The sequence below is a fragment of the Argiope bruennichi genome, chromosome 9 (assembly GCF_947563725.1).
Source record: "Argiope bruennichi chromosome 9, qqArgBrue1.1, whole genome shotgun sequence".
Taxonomy (NCBI): Eukaryota; Metazoa; Arthropoda; class Arachnida; order Araneae; family Araneidae; genus Argiope; species Argiope bruennichi.
In genome coordinates this window covers 110,496,830-110,521,900 of record NC_079159.1, presented here as the reverse complement: position 1 = coordinate 110,521,900, position 25,071 = coordinate 110,496,830, and the positions used below count along the sequence as shown (strand labels likewise).

The window sequence follows — 25,071 nt, the reverse complement described above, 5'->3', positions numbered from 1 at the left end:
AAATTAATTGTTTTACAAATGAAATTAACCATTTACAAATATTTTCATTAAATAATAATCATTTTAATCCGTAAGATAACTTCCCATTCGTATGTTATTTGAATCATAACTAAAATTTGATTTCTAAATAGAATACTATGCTTAAATTCAACTTTAATAACGGTAAATAATAATTATAGTTACTCTCATCATGAAAAATATTCACTTGGATTTGACCCATTTTGAGCAAATGTTGGCAGACTGGTACGCTACCACTCATGTTGTTTCGCCTCTGAGCGAAGTGAATTTTTAAGTGATCCGTAGTTTCATGAAATACATTGATATATCGCACCATCGAAATTATTTTGAAAAAAGGGTTTGGGCTTCGCGCTATGATTATTCTGCAAAATATTCTCTACTAGATGCTTTTGAATCAGAATCTAAACTCAAACATTTGAAAATTGGAATATTTTCTGATATTTCATGTTCAACGGACCCAATTAGAATCAAATTTCTATAGTTTATGAGCTGTAGTTCTATACTCCAACAAACCATGTCTTTTGTTTTTGGCTCACTAATTTTTGTTCATGCCACAAATTCCTACTCAAAATGCATATTTGGCTGAAAACTCTCATTCCGAAAGCAATATGTTCTCACATAGAAAAAAAGAAGTTTATCCTACAATAGGAATTTAAAATAAAAAAAGTGGAAAAGTTAAAATCGGCTCAACATATGATCAGCAGAAAGTTTTACGTTCGATATACAGAAGAAATTCCATTTCTTTATTCCAAAGACTTTCAGAAATTGAAGCCTTTCAAGCCAAAATTACCACTGTGTTCCTTGATGAATGAAGACTGATATTAATATTTCCTATATACTTTTGCAACATATTCCTGCGAAACCCCCCAACGTTTCTTCTATCGACTATTACGCCTTAAATCTCTAGAAAAGAGCCCAGTCCTAGACCAAATCCATCAGGATTGATGAATTGCAGAAAGTAGTAGACAAGGAATAGAAATCAGTATCCTTAAAATTCGATAATCCCGAATATAAGACTATTAGAACAAACATTTAAAAATTGTCTATACATTTTAAATATGAATTGAACGACCCTGAAAATATATAAACAGACTCTGTAACACAAATGTCATTTTTTTTGTAAATATTTATCTATTGTATTAAATATTATTTATAGAATTTCAATTTGTTTTGTCGAAACACATTTTTAAACTTTTTTTCGACGCTATTGTAGGGAAACATTCAAGAAGAAGATTTTTTATATGCATTCTCTAAGGAGAATCTAGATGCAGGGGACAATAGTCTATTCTCATATATTTAACAAATGATACTAAAAACATCGGATGGAACCCCTTTTTTTCTGTGTCAAATAAAAATCAGAATCTTTTTTCACCTTCTATACAAAGATGATCAAGCCTAGTGAATACCCTAACGTAGGCTCAGTTTTAGAGGAGAAGCCGCTAGAATGCCATTTAATATAATTCCAGCCTCACTCTATTAGAAAAAAGATTGTAATTTTTTTTTTTTTTTAATTTTGTACTCTTAAATTTGAATTCAAAAATATCTGTATCATTATAAAAGCATTTCCCGCTATAAAAAAATGCATCCTAAATGGAGTGCTTATAATCGAAGGAAAAAAAATTAAACTATTCAATTACATTCGTAAACAAAGCATTTAACATTGTAACAGAATATAAATCTACTATGCACGATAGTAAATTGGGACAATAATATATACTAGCATACAACAGTATTTATTACTGACTAACCACCTTCGCCAACTAGTTGTTCTCTAACGTATTAGTAGATTAAATTAGCCTCATAAAAAAATTTAATGAACTATATCTTATCGTAACAGAAAACAATTATTATTTCACAATAAACATAGTGCATTCTGAATTATTAGCTATGTTTGCAAACTGACGAAGTTAATTAGCGAAATCACTCTAGTTACTGAGATTGGGAGTTCTGTAAAAGCTTTTATTTAGTAATATCTTTTTGAAATGAAAAGGAAATGGGACAGATGACCTTTGATAGCGTATCTAGAGATCTTGAGCTTTTATTTAAAATACAAATTGGCGAAATCGGTACAGTAATTGGGGCTATGGATGGGGTGGCTGACTGATTCGTTTTCTTAATGGTTTTAAGTGCTTAGATAAAGATTAAAGCAACGAAGGAGTTTATTCCATTACAATCAATTTCGATTTATCTGACTTTATTTATTTCAAGCATAAGTCAGATTCAATCACAAGCGCTTACTATATTTAATTAATGGCATGGCAGAAAGTCCAGTTTCGCGAAAGGTTTTCTCTGACAATTCTATAGCTAGAGTTTGCCCTTGTGGAGAAATAGAGAAGAGTACTGCAGTATTTATAAGATCATGTTGTTAATTCCAAGACAAATAGTTTAGCTATTTTAGCTCTCCAGAGAAACCATAAGTATTACTCATATACTCATATAGCATGAAATTTCAATGAATGGAGTTTTTTTTAAAGCTTTTACTTCCAAATATTGTAATTTTTCAAATCTCCACAAAAGTCAAAGATAGCTTTCCATTAATTAAACTAAATAAAACAAATGTTGAAAATCAGATTTCTTAGGGTAATCCATTTGTAGAACTGCATGAGAACATTTATTTTAATTTTTCTCAATAAAGGGGGGGGAGAGGAGGGTTGCATCTTATGCATTTTTTCAAAAAAAGTTTATCAACCCTTTTTGAGACAAATACTCATGTTATTTCAAACATTTGGACGAAATGTATTTAAAAAAAATGATTTTAACAAAAATGAACCAAAAAAAAAAGTGAGATTAATCAAGATATTTTTTGTAAGTATTTTGTAGTTAACAATAAAAAAAGTTGTTTGAAAGAATATATAGAAACTGAATCATTTTGTCGATGAATTATAAAATAATAAGAAAAGAGGCTCAGAATTTTCTAAAGCAATATTTGTTTAAATATTTGGATAATATAAATACCTCTACAGCTGGTTTAGAAATTTATGACAATAATAATTTACTCATTAGATTAAAATTATATTTTAAAAACAAGAAAATATATTCGCAAAAGAAGCATGAAAAACAGAACAGCAATGGAATTTGACCAGATATATTTTTAGAGGGGAAAAAAAGTGCAAGTTTCTTTCGTTCTTTAAAAGGAACATTAAAAAAAAAGTTTATTTGTACACATTCATTCCCCATAAAAATCAGGAAACTTATCGTAAACTACCAAACAGAAAACCGCAAGTCCTCTGCGTCATACCCTTCAATCACATATTTCTCCATTTCATATCAAGTTGTTTAAACAACTGTAAATGCGAACTTACATTTTTCGCAGTTGTCGATACAACTTATCAACTTTTTAGTTGCCCACATTCTAAGTCTGTAACATTATTATGAATTTTAAGTGACTATTTTTAAGAAGTCAATTTAGCTTCTATAAACATGTGTATTTTTATAACAGCATTTATGTGGGGAAAATATTTTATTTTGTTGTTGTCGCTGTGTTAAAACATAAAACTTCATATAACATCATTTTTAAGCAAGCGTAAAGGATTCATTGTGATCAGCAAGAAAATTTCCTCTTGGAAAACCGAATCGAATTTCACCGAATTCTTTTAATCACAGATTTCATCACATTATTACTGTTTTCACTGGGCCAGATCATTAAATAAGCAAAGCAAGAAACTGCATAGCAGCATCAAAATTTCTTTTGCAGTATTTTGGAAGTTATTTATTTTTGTGCTTTCATTTAATTATAATGGTTGTGCAATGGAACTTAATCGAATTGAAATCAAATATTGATAAAATTAACCTTGGAATATTATTCCAGTAACATTCTCAAACATTCATCATTGTTCTAAAAAATAAGACACTTTATTGTTTAAAAAAATCACCCAATCATGTTATTAAATATTTTAAAGATTGTGCCAGAAATAATTTTATTTTTTTCTACTATTTTTTTTACAATTCTTTTAAATTTTAGTTGTGTAATTTTACTTTCCTGTATATGAAGTATAGAAAAAGTATCTCTATTACTTTATTTTATCTCTTATTACTTACTTTAAGTAGTATAAAGAAACTATAGTAATCGTCAAAAAATTCGAACTCGAGATTTTGACGAATCTCCGCGTTTCAGATCTTCCTGAATTCGAAAAACATATTTTTTAGAAATTTTTTATAGTCTGTCTGTCCATAATGAAGATAACTCAAAAATACTTTGAACTAAACGGATGAAATTTAGTTTGGGGTCTTGACATCAAATTTCAGCAAAATCCATCTATAGAAAGTCTGTCTGTCTGGCTATTCGAATATACGTTAACACGATAAATACAGGGTGGTTATAATTAAAGTGACCCTATTTAGACATCTTTAGAAACCGTTTTGCCAATCGATTTTTCATAAAACTTGATATGTACGTTATATGGACCATTGGGAAAAAGATTTCTGCGATGAAAAAAATAGTTCAAAATTTGACCACCAGATGGCATGTAAACACTATAACTCAGAAATGCCAAGACAAATATATCAAATTTAGTGTGTGATTTTGTGAGTATAATTGTAGTTCTATGTCAACTTTTTGTTTCAATCGGTTGGGGAACAACTTGTCTAAAGCACAAATTCGGATTTTTGGATGTTATGTCCAGCAAATAATCTTCAAATAACTCTCCAAGAATCACAGATTCGATAAAAAAAAAAAAAAAAAAAAACGATAAATTCTTATTAAAGCTTAATCTTGGATAACTATTGCAGACCAGTGCTATACAAGGCTTTTTTTTTTGGGGGGGGGATAACATCTTTATTAGATGATATACTAGAAAATTTTGGGATGACTCCTGGTTATTTAAGAGTAATCTGAAATAACTTTTTAGAAAGTGATATGTGATTCATCGTTTTGCTATTTCAATTTGTCAGAATTTGCTATTTAAAACTACTTTTCAACAGATTAAATTAAAATCGATAACAAAAAGCTAATTGGTTTTGAAATTTGGGAAGGAAAAAAAGTCCCAAGATTTACATTGTCTAAGATTCTACGGTGGTCTAATCCAGGCGTTGATGTTTCAGTATTGGCATAGTAAAAATAAGAAAGAAAGATTATTTTTTTTTTCAAATATGAATTTCTAGTACGGGGAATGAATCATATTCTTTCATTAGGTCATTGAGACTAGAACAAAATAATAATAAAATAAGTGGGACACAAAGGTTTTGTAAAATTAATTTCATTTCTCCGAAAACTGGAAGAAAAATATTAAACATTTTCACTAATTGTCTAAGATGAAAATGTAATTATTATTTGGAAATGCAATTAAATGGCAGGATTGTATAGATGCTTTAATTTGTCAACTAAACTGCTCTCGCACATCAAAGAGGTGGGAATTAAGTCAGTGACCTTGAAGATTATGACTGAAACGGACACGCACATCAAAAAATAAACGTATTTGAGTCATACTTGCAAACAGATGCGACTTAGAAATATGTTCTTTCAGTGCATCAAATTTAATCATTTGATTCCATTTGGGTTTGAAACATTTAACTCAAATCGTCCTTTATTTTTCTGATAATATAATTACTAATGATGAAAAAATAAAATTATTATATATTTTTTTGAAATGATTTAGTAAATATTATGTTGAAATAATTACATTATATCTTCTAGTAATAAATGTTGTATTTTTATTGTCATTCTACGAGGCGGATAGTTTCTTTCAATTAAACATACCAAATTTAACACAAATATACTTTGGTTGGTGGAAATGTGCATCTCGGAACGATTTGTTTAGAATTGTAATTAATTAGAACTTAAACAAAATTTTGGCTTTTTTTATAACGATAACTTTTGAAAATATTATCTTAAAAATTAATATGCACGCCTCTTTTAGATTCAAATAATTATCTTTTATATAATATTAATTGATTTATCGCCGTTTTGCTTTGATTTTAATAAATTCAGGAAAATAATTTTTTGAATAATAAACTTTTTTGTTTTTGTAATGAAATTCAAACTATTTTGACTGCTTAAACAACTATCCAATCATCTATTTCTCTTACATTTTTTTCTTCTTAGTTTGTGATATACTTTGATAACACAACAATTAGTTTTGCTTTATTTTTATTTTTGCTTTTTTTCATGAAGTATGAGAAAATATATCGAAAAATCTGAACGAATATGGTTGTTCTTCATCAATTCTTTTTATCAGCACATTTTAATCCAAATAGCATGCTGCTAGACGTAATATGCATCGCAGGTTTTTAATGCTGGAATTAACTGTATTTTTTTACATTTGAAATATAAAAATGATGTTAGAATTGGGAACGTGCATTAAATGTAAGATGACATGGACAATTATGTCATACATTAAAAAGAACTAGCTCAAGACAAGGAGGTATCGAGATGATCCTGCTCTTGAAGAATCTCCAAATTTGAGTCACTCTCCTCATTACATGTTACATTTTGGTTGAATTTTTTTAAATATTCTTAACATTTTTGTTAATTTTTTATCTCCTCTACTATCCCTCCTCCTCTAGGAAACAACCTGGTTTTTCCTACAGATTTAGCAAATTCCATAATTTTGCATTTAATGAAAATGAAATCTTTTTGAAAAATAACAATTATGAAAATATGGGTGAAAAATACTGTACAAAGCAAATTGAATATTACTGCAGTAAATAACTTACAAATTGTCTATATTTTCTAAAATATTTTTGATTTAAATGTTCATAATTAGCCACAGAAGATCGAATGAAAATTCCTGATCTCATATTCTTCACTCCTTTTTATTAAACATTTTTTTTTTTTAATCTTCAACAACTCTAGATTTTTGTAGTCTTTTTTTATTATTCTGCAAAGTATATCAATCTAACTCTTGAATTATTTATAATAACCATTTTTTCGCCATTCTCACAACCTACGCCAATCTTTAAATCTCCTCGTTACTTTTCTTGGGCAGGGCTTCTAAAATGACAGGGCTTATTTTAATATAAATAAAAGCTATTGTGGTTATATATGTTCCACATCTTCTTTTAAATGACCGGACAGATTTCAAATAAATTTTGGGCATTTATTTTTTAAGGCAAATGAAAAAATACTGTCAACTTTCCAAAATGCAATCAGCGTTGTTTTTTTTAAAAATTGCCAGCTTGAATTGATATTTCATTAAAAACATTTAAAACAATAAAAGGACTTTGTTATTATATTAGTTCTCATATAGACAGGACTGCAGACGGTAAATAGATTGTACTATTTTTTAGAAAAGTAGTTTTTAAATTTAAAAAAATTACATTTGAAGGGAAGTAACGGTTGGTATATAATTTAATATTTATAAATAACGTATTCATTCGTTAAACATATATTTAAGAATTATATTTTTTAAAAAAGGAGCCATAAACATTAAATAACTCATAAGTAATTGAAACGGAAAAAATCAATTATTATTGCCTGCGAACGAACTGTTATCAAAGATGATTAATTTACAATAAATGTATTTCATTTCTTTTTTATAACCATTATTGTTATATTGTATTAAAGCTTTGGATTTACATAACTTGATTAATCGTAATTAGTAATCTAAATCAGCATGAAAATTTTAAAATATCCCTTCAAAAAAGGGGGGAAGGAATCTATTTATTAGCTTTTTTTTTTTTTTTTTGACAATATGTTATTTTTTGTTTTCACTTTTTAATTATTAAAGAATTTAATATAAAAATTAATATCGATTTAAAAAATCATCGTCGAATGATGAAACTAAGAATGAAAACAATTGAGTTAAATGGAATTCCAGCTGAAGTGGAAAGTAGGACGTTATCTTTCTTAGAACGAATCGAACGCCATTCCGCATCGATCTTTCCTTCCGTGGAAATCGCGGTTAAATGTTTTCTCCGAAATTCCGCCACTTGAAAGTTTCAGTTTTAGTTGCACTACGACAATCGTTTTCGGTTTACGCCCCGGCTTGACTCACTGATAAAACTAATCTACGGCGGGCAAAGTGGAAGTGGTTTATCTTCCTCTACGGTGTAGTGTAACTAAACTTAATTATTTCAATTTTTCGGGTGCCCCAGTGGTTAAAAATATGATGTAAGCATCTGTTCAGAATATAGAAATAATTAATTGTTCTTTTCGATATGAAGTAATAAAAGCTTTATGATGATTGCTGGAGAAAATATTCATGAAATTTTTATTTTATTGTAATTATAATTTTATTTAAATTTTTTTGCTCACAAATAATATTTTTAAAAGTGAATGCTGATTAAAAAAAAATGCGCAATATTAAAATTTTATCATTATGTCAAATTTGAACAAAAATTATAAGCTCAAAGGTATAAAAGTTTAGATTATGATTAGTGTTTCTTAAACATCGTTGACTATTAACAATACTGAAACGTTGTCGATATCGAGGTCCTCGAAATTATAGATACTATCGCCAGTATCGATAGTTTTTCCGACAATATTGAAACTATCAATAGATTTCTTTTCAACAATTGTATCAACTGTTCAAAACAGGAGCTACTCAAGGGCTAATCATATATTATGGTAACATAAGTGTCTAAGGGGAGGGGCGTGGGGATGGCTGCAATCACACTGCTTATTAATGGATTGATCTATAGCTAAATTTTATCGCTTTAATTAAAAAATTAATTTTCTTTCGTGATTTAAACAAATGTTTTAAGAAATAAATTTTACTTTTTAGTGCAATTTCATTAGAGTTGAAAATATCGATAGTTTTCTCTCGAGCAAACAGGAGGATGAATTGTTGTATTCAAGACTCGGATTGCATTGAGTAATAATGAGAGTACTTTAGTTTTTAATATCTCTGATTACTAATGCTTTTTTCTATAATTCGCGTCCCGGGTTCGCGTCCTGGTTCGGGCATGGTTGTTCTTTATCCAGTGATCTATCTGTGAGGTGTGTAAAAGAGCCTCCCCCCCCCCCGCCCAGTAAAAAAGAGTTGTGCAAGCGAGTGTGTGTATCATCTTCATATGAGCTAATAGTCAGACTTCTGTCCTCGGGTGCTCAGGGGCCTTTATCCTCTGAAGCTACTGCATCCCACAAATTCGGTTTAAAATCGCTGCCTTCGTCAGCGGGCTGCGACAGTGCCATAAGTGACAACAACATGTTTATTTATGTAAATAACTTCTGTTCGAATGTAAATATTGATCGTACCAAGCATGTATGTCATCATATTACATATTAAATATTTAAGTATATGCGGACATGCATACGAACATAGGTACGGATGCATGCAACGTACTACGTATACGCATAATGCATGCATATGTATTGTGCATGCACGTACTACGCATACGCATAATGCATGCATGCGTATTGTGCATGCACGTACTCGCGTACATAATGCATGTATGTGTATTGTGCATGCACATACATGCGTACATAATGCATGTGTAGTGTATTACATACGTATGTAATACATAGCATATTACATATGCATATGTATTATGCACATACGTTTGTGAGACGTATGTCGCATAAGAGCGCATTTATTTGTATCCAATTATATACGTATAAAAATGCATGCATATATGTATGCAAATACTTATGTGCAAATTTATATTTAGAATATACCTAAAGTAACCCTCTCTCTATATATTTGCATACATACTGAGTATTTTATATAGATACGTGTATACATAAGTATATAAGTAATGCATACGCGCGTATGTATGCATGTACTGTTCGTTTCAGCATTCTGAGACGGTCACTTTTCGGCGATTCTACCTCATAAAGGGGAGAGACGCGGAAGGATGAGCGCATTTCTGGAATTCTTCATCATTCTTTGAACTTGATTTTCGCCCTATTAGATACTTTTCTGTTCAATTTTTTTCTACGTGTATGTGAATATCGTGTCGTTTCTGAACGTATTATTTCAATTCAGTCTGCGAGTAATCTGAGTTTATTTTATTGTTAAATGTAAACATCCCTTCCTTTCATCTTTCCTTTCACCCCTATTTTGACGAATTAAACCCATCCTAACGCATGCGCAAAAACGCAGAGGGTTTTAGAATCCATTGTCAAACAATATGTATATATGTTTCAAAATTATACGTTTTATATTAATTCCCTTAGGCTCCGGTTATAATTACTAGAGGACCTCAATCAATTTTATATTTTACAGAAGTGAATGCTTTTTGCAATTTAAGTCCAATCTTAAAAATTTTCTATTCTGAATCCGAAAGTATTTTTGAAACCCCAATACAACAATCATAAAAAAAAAAAAAAAAATCGCTTTTGCAATGGCACAAGGAGAAGAAAAATGGAAGACTGAAGATTAAAAAAAATAATAATAATGCCAGGCTGTTCTTTTCTTTCTTTCTTTTCTTTTCTTTTTCTTTTTTTCTTTTATATTGGATGTCAAGAATTATAGAACAGATTTATGCAACTGTATAAAAGTGCATTCTTGTGCAAAGAAGCAAAAATACCGCTTCCATATTTAAAAACTCAAAATCAATAAAAAATGCATCCCCAATTAAAAAAAAAAGCAAAAACTATTTTATTTTAGAAAGGATACTTCGCCATGCAAAAACAACAATAAAAAAATGAGGTGAATGCTAGATAATATCAGATCAAGGATAATAACCACTGCAAGGAAGAGAACGAGGCGCAAGACCTTTGACCCTTCTTTACTATGTAACCTGTTTCATTTAAAAAGAAGAAAATCCCGGGAAGGGGTGGAGATGTGCGGCAATGCTGTCGAGTCCGATTTGAGAAAAATTCCCGACACAGTGGCGTAAGTGACTCCAAGATGAATGCATGCATTAATTAACGCATCATTCGCGCTTCAGTAGAAACAGGTGTTTTAGGTAGAAACTGTCGATTTTGTCGTAACGAGGTGTACATAGCAATCAATAAGTGGGTAAGTTAATTCGCGATCAATTTTTTTTTTTTTCCGGTTTGTTTTTATTGTGGACTTGGCATATCACATAGAGATGCAAAGTGACTTACACCGCTTGAGATATGAACGTTCCGCATCTGAACGTACTTGACCTTCAAAGCGTGAGCTTTGTGTGAAAGCAACTCAAAGGGAAAGATCGCCAAACTGTGCAAGTAAACGAGTTTTTTTTTTTTTTTTTCCTTCTTTCTCTTTTCCTTCTCTACCTCTCATTCCGGCACAACAAAGGGCGTAAGGAGATGTGGGGGTGGGGTAGGAGTAGTCTAAACAAGTTATTTAATTTTTATTTGTAAAATCTTTATCCAGCCATGTTATCTTACAGAATGAATAGTTTCGTAATCATGCGCCCTGGAAGATCTCAACAAGTTATGGTGCAAACAAGATTTTAAGATTTTTCACCTTAATTCTCGCTTTTTTTTTTTTCTCTCTTCTTGCATTCCCTCCCTTCGGTCAGCAGAGAATCTTTTGTTCCTACTAACGGTGCTTTTGGGAAGATTCTACGGATTTCGCAATCCGTTTAAATATTGTTTTTTTTAACTTCTTTATCAAGCGGAATCTTTCTTTTTAATTAATTGGTAGAATATAAACATAATAATTAAAAATTTTGAATTTTTTTTTATCAATGATTCTAAATAGATAGAGCTATGCAAACTCCTTAAGTATCATGGAGCTTAAAGGACAAATTAGGAAGTGTTTTCTCAGTCATACAGATTTAAAATACAGTCATCTAAGCATCTGTGACCGCAATAAAATAAACTTGGGTGACACGAGTTAGAAAATACATGTAAATCAAAAATTTAATTCTATCTCATTATTTTTTCATATATTAGGCCACGTCGCGTTTGAATATGAAATGCAACTCCGATTTTTACTTACTCATATACAAAGAGAAAGTATTATAAGCTTCAAAAAAACTGAATTCGAGATTTCGAAAAATCTCCACGTTTGAGAGCTCTCTGAAACTGAATACCGTATTCAAGAAATAATATCTCTCTGCCTGCCTATCTGTCAACATAACAGCTCAAAAATGCTCTACGCTTTTTTTTTTTTTTTCAAATATGAAATTTAATTTAAATTCGTAGATTTCTATAAAATTTTGACCAAAATCCATTCAGAGAAAATCTGTTGCCCAGCTGTCCGAATACAAAATAAGTCGATAATTACCAAACATAAAGAGCTAGACAGATATAATTTGGTACTCAGTTTTAACACCATAGATGCAGAACTATATTAAATTTAGAAACAAATCTGCCAAAGTGTTGAACATCTGTCGCTAGATTTTTGTATGTAGTGAACAGGTAATTCAAAAATATAATAACTTAAATAAATGATACTCGTGTTTTCTTGCGATTACAATTGTAATTCTATATTAAATTTTGGCTTCAATCGGCCGAGAGAAAAGTTTTCCAAAATACATATTCGATTTTCTAATACATATGTAACCGCGTAACAATAATTAATCGCCAAAAAATGAATAGACAAAGATGCCAAAGTTTCGAAACAATTGTTCACCAAAGCTATGCATTTAACGCCCAAATATCAGTTTTCTTTATTATATTATGAAGTATACAACTCTCACGTATGAAAACAACAAGTGAGAATGGTTTCCCTAAAACTATCTCGCGCTTTCAATGATAAAAGGTTACTCTTCTCCGCATAAAAGTGGGGACCTTGGTCAAAACCATGGGAGCCACAAGTGTTCTGATTTTTATTTTCAGAAACCCGGACCTCAAATTGTGTGCTTCGTAATGAAAACAATTTTTTTTTCTATGCACTTAAAAAAATGTATTAAGTGCATAAACTTTGACGAGCAATGGTTACGAAATGTCGTTGGCGTGAATCTTGCGCGCCATTTTAGGCGATTAATCACTGGCATATGTTTAATATACAGTATCAAAGTTATGCTTTTTCCAACATTTGAAAACAAAATTTAACACAGAGCTACAATTGTAGTCACAAGATCGCATACCAAATTTCACTTATTTATCTCCTTGCGTTCTTGATATATCCCGTTTAAATGTATAATAAAGTACGTACCGAAAGAGGTTAATCCTTTGACAGATTTGACTGAAACTTGATAAAAATTTACACTTTAAATACTAAAACTATAAAGCAAATTTGATTTACCTAACGTGTACGTTTTTGAATTATCATGTTTACATACATGCAAAAATACAGACCGATAGACGATCAACTCTTAGACGGATTTGATTTCAATTTTAATACAGATCTACATTTTAGAGCCGGCGTCCTGGAATAGGGGTAACGCTTCTTCCCGGGATCTGGGCGTACTGGGTTCGAGTCCCTGTTTGGGCATGGTTGTTCTTCTTCTGTGTTCTATCTGTGAGGTGTGTGAAGGTGCCCCCCTGTTAAAAGGGGTTGTGCAAACGAATGTAACGCATGATGTAGCTAATTCGTACTTTTGGTCCTAGTTGGCGCTACTGAAAAAGCAAGAGATGCTCACTTGGCTTAAATCGCTGACAGATAACTGTCAGCGGGCTTGTAAAGTGCCATAAGTCACAACACAACGACATTTTAGATCCTTAACTCGTGTATCAAAATTTATCTATTTAGCTCTTTACATTCTGCAAAGCTATAAATTTAGAGACCATATACCAAATTTCATTCATCTATCTCAAAGGGTATTTGAGCTAGATGTGTTTTACAGACAGATAGGCATAATTCTGAAAATGTGTTTTTCGAACTCACGGTTGTCTAAAACGGGGAGATTCGTCAAAATGTAGATTTTTGTTTTGATAATTACAATACTTTTTTTTATGAATATAACATATTCTTTTCGTATGCTTTCTATACAAAATGCGTGCACTTGTGGTGTCCACAATTTTGCTTAAAATAAATGCACAATAGGAGAGTTTTATCTTAGTTATATTAATGTTCAGGATTGGATTATAAAATAGTCAAAATAGGCAAATGCCTCGAAATGCCTTAGCTTTGAAGGCACCCCGCCCCCCCCTAGGTTACGAGATTTTTCTGCTGTAATTCCATGGTATTTCAGCTCCGCGCTTTCATTTGATAAGAAAAGTGCTATGAATTCAACCATCTTAAAATTTAACATTTTATTTCAATGATACTAACTTTATTTCCATACAAATTTTCATAAATTTTTATTAATCAACAACTGGAAAGATGCAGATGATTTTTGAAGATAGAGAGTTTATAGATACTTCATTACTAAGCAGCAATGAGATTTTAAACTATTCTACCTTTATTATTTGATATTTCTATTTAATTTTAAAAGAACATTTTGGCAATTCTTTCATTTGTTTTATATTTTTAAAAAATAAAGAGAAGTTTTAAAGAAGACAATTAAAAAATTATATCGCAAACTTTCAAATTCGCTTGCAGTTTTTTTTTTTTTTTTTTTTTTTTCCCCTTACAAGTCAACAACACTATTAAACTTTTTGTTTGGCTATTTGAAACACTTACATAAGTTGTTGTTTTTTGTCACTTGATTTAAAAGTGCTTTCAAATATAAATTCAGATTTTTTTTTAAATATTTATATGCAATATATAAACACCTGTTCTCTTGAAATTGACATGCCGATAAATGTTTTGCAATTTTAGTTTTGGCAATATCTTTGTTAACTAAAAGCTGCTTATATGGTTATTATATTATAAATGAAATATATTGAAATGATTCCTAAATATGCATTATCTAAGAGCTTCTAAGCTCCGTCCTGTTTGAAAGCTAATGAGGGTTGTTTGAACAATAATGGGATTAGAAAAACGTATCTGAATAGTCACTTCTCTCTCCAAAATTCCACACCATACCACCAAGAGAACATTTGAATCTCTACGTCAGAGTTAGGCCAGTTGACTCTAAACGTCCCCAGATTCTAATATTCGAGTGAATCTTGTTGTAAACCTGGAAGCCTTCGTTAACGAAGGTGTAACCTCAGAATCGGTTCATTCCATCCCCTCATGTTCGGAAGGAATATTATTTTAACAACTTTAATTCAGGTAAATATTACAAATTCAACACTTCATTCATACTTTTTTTTTCTTTACCCTCATACAAAAATTATTAGTTGAAAGTCTAATTAACTCATGCCGACTATTTTAACTTACTTCAATTATTTTTTTTTTTTCTTTTTTAGTAAAATAAAATGAATTAAAAAAAAAACCTTAATTTACTTTTATTAGCCAAGATCATGATTTATAATTTATTATTGAAATGCCTTCATTAAGCATATTGCATTGAAATACCGCTCAAATTATCTGTATAAATGGAAGTAAAAATTCATAAATAATTTGTATGCTAGGCAAATCCGAACTATTGAATGTGTTTTCTTCAAACGTGGCTCTCAAATACTCTTAAATATAAGTAGAAAGATACATTTCTTCGTGTTTAAGATCCAGATTAATGAATGGTTGGATCACGTAGAAAAAACAGTGGTACTGTGTTCACATATAATCACCATCCCAAATCCTTCCACCAAATTTTCCCTGAAACAATACTTCGGCCATTTGAATTAAATTAATGCCTCTTTCCCGTATCTTATTTGCAAAGCACTTTTCTGTAACTTTTCATTAACTTCTTTAACTAGACTAACGAAATAGACTCAAACGATGAATGTAATTGGGATGCATCTGAAGCAATAAATTATGCAATACCCTGGGAATTGGTTAAATCAGCCTTCATCTTCTTTGATTTAAGAATTTCTCAATAGATAATTCAAAAAGTAGAAATAGTAGCATAAAAAAAGTTTTGAAACTTGAATATTGAAAGTTGCATAACTTTGATGACATTTTTAACAAGTGACAGTATACAAAAGAAACAAAATTTGCAATCGCATTTACTATTTTGCATGTTTCTTTTAACTACGTTAATCGTTTGGTATTTCAAAAATCTCATAATTCTTTATCTTTGTAAAGGGAAATTCTGCTTTTTCATTTCTGCATTTTTTAAAAATATAATCTTATTTTCTCCTTAAGCTTTTTTGTTTTAATGTTTGCCGTTTAGTCTGCGCCGGTTCGCCAAAATCGTATTTTGTTTTATGAGATGAAATGCATGTTTACTAATTTTATTTTAAATATAAATATGAAATATTTAATTTTATTTTTCGTATAATTTTTTTTAAATTTTAGAGTAATTTTGAGCAAAACCAAAAGAAAAAAGTTAAACAAATTTTTTTTAACACAGTCTAAATACTCTAACTCCAAGTTTGCAAAGGCAGTTAGTTGACTTGTGAGCCCGTGAGGCGAAAAAAATTGAATTAAACTAATATGCAAGGGATTAATAAAAAAAAAGTCTAAAAATAGTATTTTGAAATTTAAACAATACTTGATTTAATCTTCAATAATTTAGAAATCATGGTAATTAAAATCATGTAAATTAAATGAATACAAAACTTGATTACCATTTAAATGCTATAAAAAAGCGTAAAGAACTTTCAAAGTTTTGAAAACCCTAGTCAGTTGTTTAGAGTTATTCTCTTTAATAATCCGATCCTAAGAATAACCAATTATCACAACAGTGAGTTTGTTTTAAAATGATTTTTATCATTTCGAATTTCCACTTCGGCAAAATTGCAGTTAGTTCCGTCTCGGGAATCCAAGCAAAGCTATTTTTAAACACAATATTTGATTGGAAGGGCACTCTGAGGGAAAAAACCCGGGCACTTATTCGTCTGAACCTGGGAATTCTTCGCCGGGATGTCGACCCCAATATAGTACCGAGGGAGCTCTGCATTTCAGGGGGTTGGAGCTGGTACCTTATCCCGGTTGATGAGATTTTTGTGAGTCGATCAGCCCGAGGCGAAGAATTCCGGGTGCGCGTGTCCTTGGAAAGGCATTTCCTCTCTTCCCCAAGAATCAGGGCAACATGAGCAGAGCCGGGGTAGCCAGCCTGGGCATGCCCAGGTACTGCACTGTTGCTGGGCCTGCGTCGGTCGATAAAGAAGTCGCTGTCTCTGGGTGTTCACCGACCACGTGGAAGGAAACAAAACAACGGGATCCCCCCTCATGGATAGGATGGGCACGTCAGTTATCGTTTGCATCGGAATGTTTGGAGGATTGAAAAAAAAAGGAGGAGGGGTGACTAAACTAATGATTTTTGACAACTTAATTTTTTTTTATTAATCGGGGGAATTGTTAGCTCTATTAAAATGCCGTTACATGAATTTTTCTTTTTCTTCCATTTCTAAAATTTATTTCATGATTTTTGACATTATTTAATGTAAGACTTCTTCAGCTGTCGGTCAAAGTAATAAAAAAAAAATAATATAAGACGAGATGGATAAAGAAAATTATATTTTCAGAAAACCATCTCCCAATCACTTTAACTTAAATAAATAATTAAAATTTGCTAAATTTTTATAATAAACTGAATTTCTTTTTAGGCTCTATAATTTAATGCTTTCTTTTTTTCTTTTTTATATCCTTGTTTTTGAACAGCGAGTGCAAAGGATTTGGGATGCTTTGATTCAATGCAATAATTGAAACCCGTGCTTCAAGAACAATTCGAAGCAATGGTTATTATTCATCATAAATCAGCATAATTGATTACGATGATCGATTTGATATGGTTCATTTTCGTATGATTTTTCTGATTCTCCCCTCAAGTTTTTGTACTGCTTACTAGTAAGTCACATAAGAATGTGCAATGAGAAAGTTTTGTAATAGTCAAAAAATTCGATCTTAAGATTTTGGTATATCTCTTCGAGTTCTACGAAAAAAAAAAAAATGGAATTATGTTTGTCTGCTTGAGAGTAAGATAACACAAAATGCAAAGAACTGGATAGGTGAAATTTTTATATGATTTTAAAATCAAAATTTTAAATTTAAATCTAATTTTGGATCAAATCCGTCAAAAGTTTGACTATCTGTTTGATCGGTATCTGATGCATATGTGCACACTGAAATGCAATAACTGCAATTTTTATTATTGAGTATTATAAATTAACCGAAGTATTCTCGTCTCGCCTTTTTCGTGCATTTACATAACATATAGTACATTAATTTACTTATATTCGTACATTTACATTTGGCAGGTCGTCGTAGCGAGAAAATAGAATATGAATTTAGACTTTTCCCCTTTAACTGATTGTGTCCAAAATATGGTAGGCGCTTATAACTGTGATGCCACACCCATGTACCAAATTTCATTTGTCTAGCTTATTCATTTTTTTAAATTATCGCATTTATAAAACCACTAAGTAAGGATATATAATCAACTCTTTGACAGATTTAGCACAAAATTCGACCCATTTTGCAAGAGTATCACCCAGACTTCTAGAAAATTGTTCTCATTGCAAAGACTGTACTTTTTACGAACTACCTGCAAAACTTAATAAAACAGGGAAAGGGGTTTTTTTTTCCAAATTTTCTCTCATGCTATCTAATAAAGGTGTTATACCAGATTGTATATAAAATTTCATCCTCCCATTTACTAGTTTCTGAAAGTACAGATTAATAGACGATCAACCCTCTGTTCGATTTAGCTCAAAATTTGATAGTAGTCAACATTATAAATGTTAAATTTGTGTTATCCATCTTGCATCCTAATTTTATCCATCTTGCATTCTTCGTTTTGTAATATATTCGAACAACCGGACAGATAGACTCTCTTAAAATAAAATAAATATAAAGAACTTTGAATTCTACTTTCCTTATTATATATTGCTAAATTACTTCACTTTCAAATACACAGCACACGAACTTCACTTAACTGATACATAACAATTTAAACAATTATATTATATACAATTACTCCACTTTTGTAAAGTAAAAAATAGGAAACTTTTAAAAATATCATGGGTAGTAAAAAAGAATATTCAATGAATCAATAATATACTTCAATGATTCATTTCTGAGACCTTTGGATGGGTGTCAAATAGAAAAATCCCGAGAAGAAACTTCTCAATACTCTTGGAGAATTTTGGAACTTTGTCAAAATAAAATAAATCACTTCCAGTCTTCTTGAAAACGCACCACATCTGTGTTCAGTCATTGGGTCTTTCGATTAATCAAGAAATTGTGTTACTTATCAAAGACTTTCTGTCTTCAGAAAATTCGGAACGTGCAATTTCGTACACTATTAATTACTTTTAAGTAATAGTGTTGAATATAATTTAGTATAGGTTAATGCCGTGGTAATAGAAACCGTGATTTGAATAATATTTTTTTTTCAGTTATTTAATATACAGTGGCTCAAAAAATTGAGAGTACACCTTACTTTTACTTAATAAATCCAAATTTTAATACAAATAACACATTACCGAGAAGTGCAAATATGTTTTTATTTTTACACATCACAAATTATTTAATTTAAAGTAAAAATGAAGAATAATAAACTTAAAAATTTCTAAATTGAAGATCTTCAGAAGCATTTTAAATAAATATATGCAAATTTTTGCCTCAGACAATTGAGAATACACCAATGAAATTTTTGTAATATCTCGCATACATAGGAAGTGTCAATATTTAGTTCCATGTATTTTGGTTTTTATAATGACCTCGAAACGTCTTGGTACCGATTTTTACTTCGTACCAACTTTTTGTAGTATCTTAAGATATTTTCCCCCATTCATCTTACAACACTTGTTTAAATGGGTTTTGTTTCTAATTTTGTGTTTTTGGACCACTATTTCGAGTGTGGCCCACAGTTTTTCAATGACATTGATGTCGAGGGACTGTGGTGGTGTGTGTAACTGCTGTTTACAATGAAAAAGACACCACATTTTATGTGCAGTGTGTTTGGCATCGTTGTCCTAATGGAAAATGAAATTTCCATTTCAACCCAAATTGTTAGCACTTTCCTTTAGATTGCTGCGAAATATATCCATGTAAACCGTATGGTTCATCAAACTTGCTGCGGAAACTTCTCAAATCAAAGGCAGAAGTGTAAGTGCTGAAAGTGTGCAAAATGTAATTAGACAAGTTGAATATAAAAGATAAGTTGTTAGAAAGAAACCGTTCATCAACTTGTAAAAATCTGAAAAAGCTTTTGGGGTTTGCAAAAACTCATCAATTGAAGATCAATAATTTTGGCAGAAAGTTATATTTAGTAATGAAGGTAAATTCAACATTTTTGGCAGTAACAGCCGTCACACCATATGGAGAAATCTCAATCCCTCTTTGTATCCAAAAAAATTTCCTTCCTTTAGTTAAACCTGGTGGTGACTCCATCATGGTCTGAGGTTGTATGGCTTCAACCGGGTAGGAAATTTAATTTTCATAGATCGCATTATGAACCATATGGTTTACATGGATATACTTCGTACTAAAGGAAAGTGCTAAAAATTTGTGTTTAATTGGAAATTTCATTTTCCAGCAGGAACAACGATACCAAACGCACTGCATGTAACGTCAAAATGTGGTGTCTTTTTCATTGTAAACAGCAGTTACACACACCACCACAGTCACCCAACATCATTGTCATTGAAAAACTGTACGCCACACTCGAAACAGCGGTTCAAAAACACAAAATTAGAAACTAAACCCATTTAAAACAAGTGTTGCAAAAAGAATGGGGTAAAATATCTTCAGATACCACAAAAAGGTGGTCGAATTGGTACCACGACATTTAGAGGCCATTATAAAAGCCAAAAGACATGCAGCTAAACAAACTAAACATTGACACCCTCTTTGTATGCGAAATATTACAAAAATTTCATTGGTGTATTCTCAATTATTTTGAGGCAAAAATCTGATTATGTTTATTTAAAATGCTTCTGAAACTTTTCAGTTTAGAAGTTTTTCGTTGATTGTTCTTTATTTTTACTTTAAATTAAATCATTTGTCATGTGTAAAAATAAAAACATGTTTGCACTTCTCGGTAATGTGTTATTTATATTGAAAGTTTAATTTATCAAATAAAAGCAAGGTGTATTCTCAATTGTTTGAACCTCTGTATATAAAATGTTACCCAACATCAAAAGTTTAAAAACCTCAGCATATATTTCATTAGAACGGATAAAATAATTTGTTAACTCATCACCAATTCGCATTAAGAATAATAAAGTAAAACAAACGAAAGAATACTATTTAAATTAATATTATCCTTTTATCTATTTTGTACTTAATTTCTGAATTAGTTTTATTTTCCTGGTTAATTTCAGAAAATTAACCAGGATTAAATTATTTTTTCAAAAATAAAATTTATTCCATTTTTATTATTAAAGTTTATTCCATTCCATTATATTTAATCCATTTATATCTCAAAGCTGTATAGAATGAAAGAATAATAAATCTAATATTCAGTTAAAAATATTATCAAAGCTCTATAAAAGTGAAAAAACTTCTAATATATTATTATTATTATTATTTTAAAGTTAAGTGTTGGGGAGAGATTTTCTAAAAGTTGATATTTTCTTGAATCACTAATTTGATAATTTCAAATGTATCCACAATAAATACTTCCAATGAGTCAGCTATAAAAATGAAAAGTATTTGTTTAAAAAACCGTTTGCTAAAACCAAGCGACAAAAGAAAAGAACGAAAACAAAATTCTTCTCTTTCCCATAATCCTTCTTAAATTAAAGTAGTTTATTCCGGTTTATGAAAATTCTGAGTACAGAGAACTTTAATTTCTTTTCGTTCAAAAAAAAAAATTATTTCTTATGATAATAACTACTTTGAATGCTAAAAAAACTTCGAAAGTGGAAATAGAATTCTAAAATAGCTTTAATTGTTCCCTTTAGGTTAAATCTCACAACGGCATTTCCTTATCTCAACTGAAGCAGAACTTCACATTGATTCGTATTGATAAGAAAGACAAAAATACCTTCATTTGCTGTTATCTTCTACGAAGTTGACTCGGGAACTAAGGAAAAGAAACGAATCTCCGATAGCTTCTTCTGAAACCACAGACAAAAACAAGGATCTCACGTTCTCGTTGGAACTCTGAAATAAAAATAATAATAAATGTAATAGAAGATTAAAATTAAATCAAAGTTGTTATTTCATCGATATGGATTCGTAATCTGAAATAAAGAATAATTTGTTATTATTTTAAAAAACGATTTTTTTTTCATGTTGAATGATTTAAATATATCGATGAAAAAAATTCTTATTAATTATAAATGATAATGAACTAAAAATCATTTGCAAAAGACATTTAATTTCAGATTCTGTAACAATTATAACTCGATTTCTGTAATCTCTACTATTAATAAAGATGAATGTATGTGCATGTGCGTTTTGGCACAAAACAGTTCGGTTAATCTATAGCTAACAAATCTGGCTCATATATTCTTTAAAGGGCGGGAATGTTCCTTTTCGAGTGATTTTGTTGAAATTTTAATTAAACTTTTAATTAATTAAAAATTAAATTGAATTTTAAGTGGTTTTTTTCTGCCATAACTTCTAAAAATATTATAGTACAAAGACGAATTTGATACCGTTTCAAAATATAAAAAATTGACTTTTTTAAAGACACCAATTTAATTTTTGCGTTGAATTTTTCCTCAATTTTTGGTAAATTAAAAAAAAAATATGTTTTGCCTAATTTTCAGCAATATATTACATTGTTTATCTCAAACCGTTTTCGTTGCTTCATCAGATATTTAATCGCGGAGTTTTGTTTCTTATTTAAGGTTGAAGATGAAGAATTTTGTTTGATATGATGCACTTTACGAGACGAATAAAAATGTGAAGTTACAATACCGCAAAATTTAGAAGATAGATGAATTGCACATCTATATTTTTAACAGCATTATGGGACTAGCACATGGGACTAGTATCCATTAGAAAAGTTCATGTACACAATAAATAGAGCATATGTAAGACAATCAAAATAACTCAGTTTTAAAATATGGCAATTCCACGCTATCATGGATATGAGTTAAATCTAAATGATCTAATTGAAAAAAATACAACCAATATCATTGCCGAGACAACTGATCGCCAGAGATATCTGGTAATAAAAATAGATAATAATAGTCAAAGAAATAAAGAAATCAAATATAAAAAAATCAACTATATTAAATAAAATTTAGAACAAAAGTAATATTTGGTTGATATGTTAATATTTATTGGATGATATTACCAATTGACAGCATTTAAAAAAATTTTTATTGGTAATATTTATCACAGAAATTGATTCAAAAAATTTTTTTGACATTTATTAGGATTTCCTTGAACAATAAAGTTTTATAAAATCTCAAAATAATTGTTAAAGGCATTTTTTTTAAAATTTGAAGCGAAGAATTTTATAATTTCGATACCAGCAATTAAAAATATTCACTTTCAGAAAATGAGCCTCAAAGCACTATTTAATATACATAAAATGCTGTAGCACATTTTTATGCATATTTTTAACCCTTTAGAATAAAATCATAATAAATTTTGAGTAATCGAAATGGACTAGAACACCAAAAAAAGAGTCCCAGGAGTTTTCGCATTATTAAGGAAAAATGTGTGAAATGTTTTAATAGATTTCCCCGCGTTATAAAAGATTTATGAAAGAGCATACACTATTTAGAGCTTAACAGTGAATGAAAAGGCAGATTTAGTAATCACAAGATCTGAAAACAAAACAAAACGTTATTCTACATGCAATTGTTAGTGATAAAATAATTATTGAAATTTTTATATAGTGATTGATTTTACAACGATGAGACACTTGTTCAATAATTTCAAACCTATTTCTTCTACAAAACATTTCATGTCTTTTTCTTTCTTCCTTCCTTTTTTTTTCTTCTTGCAAATACAATTTTTAAAACTAAATGATAAGTAAGTTTTCAGAATGATATTTTTAGTGTTACTGAGAAATAATATTTTAACGGAAAGAAAAATTTATCAGTATTATTTTTTAAAATATCATCTTAGCTTGTTTTATATAAATCATTTTTCCAGCTTACGTATAATCATAAAGACTTACTTCTTTGTCACACATTGCTTATAAAAATATAAAGTGTTGTTACAATGAAAAAAAAAAATGAAATTATTTCTCCAAATTTACGGGTTTTTTTTTTTTTTTTTTTTTCCATCTTCATCGACAACATCAACATTTTTTTTTTATCGCCAAAGTAACCAAGAACCTGCTTATACGACAGTTTCTCATCTTTTACTCCAGATGGCTCCAAAAAATATAATTTAATTCAAAGGTTAATTTAAATTTGAGACAATTCATATAAATAATTCACGAGTTTATATAGACATACTTTAAAGCCATATTTTTATACAAATTTTCCGCAGTTAATTTCTATATTCGAAATCTGGAAATTAGTTAATTATTCACTTATCTTTCAGATTTATAAATGTCGATGTGATGATATTCTACCCTATAGAAGTACTATTAAATGCTGGAACTTTCTTTCGGCACTCTAACGTTTGATGAAAAAAAAGTTAATTATATTCTGTTAATAAAATGTAATTAATACTAACTTTTAGGAATAGAAATTATTATTTTTAAGTGTTAAAGTTTTCCGCAGTACTTTCTTTTGCAAACAAATCTAACAGTCATTTTACTGATAATATTCAACATTAAGAATTAAGAATGAGCTAACATTAAAAATGAGCTCATTAAATTCAGCTCAATTGGTAGCTTTTAATTAATTTCTTTTTGTTATTTATACCTCATTCTTTTACAGTCATTTTTAATTAGCAGATCACAATTCTATCAGAATTTTTATAATCAATTTATTCTAAATGATTTATTGATATTTATTGCCACAGGGCCAGTTTTGATTAAGTTGTGTCAAACATTATTAAAGTCAAGTTGTATTTTCATCAAATCAATGAATAAATAATCATTGAACCCTAAAAATGTTTCAATATTTTCTTGAACATTTTTTTTTTTTTTTTGAATATTTGGTGAAATACTTTCAATTATATGAGCATTATTTAAAATCGACAATGAAGTTAATAAAAACTGTTAGTTGATAGATCTTTAGGAATTTAAATTTAATCTTTGTATTCTAGGCATTTCTTATGCATTTTTGGTGAAACATTTTCATCAAATTTCCATTAGTCGGCTGAAATTTTTTTTAACATATCCCATTATATCGCCAACGATGTCAAGTAAACAAAGCCTATAAACAAGCTCTTTGCTTGAGACAAGGCAAATTATTATTAGCGATAAGCTCAAGGGCAACATTAAATTAATTTCCACCTCTTTTGTCTTAATATTATATAAATCCAACTTTTAAAAAAATTACTGATGAAAATATTTGAAAGTAAAATCCCTAATTTCATAATTATTTGCCAATAA

The 25,071-nt window shown here is 29.7% G+C and overlaps 1 protein-coding gene across 1 annotated transcript in view; it reads right to left on the bottom strand.

The window, feature by feature from the left end:
* Nucleotides 1–21,748, bottom strand: part of LOC129985112 (cilia- and flagella-associated protein 68-like) — a 116,102-nt gene extending 94,354 nt beyond the window's left edge. Inside the window, exon 1 of the mRNA XM_056095023.1 lies at nucleotides 21,643–21,748. The gene's annotated coding sequence lies outside the window, so the exon portion shown is untranslated. The remainder of the gene's footprint in view (nucleotides 1–21,642) is intronic.
* Nucleotides 21,749–25,071: the final 3,323 nt, after the last annotated feature.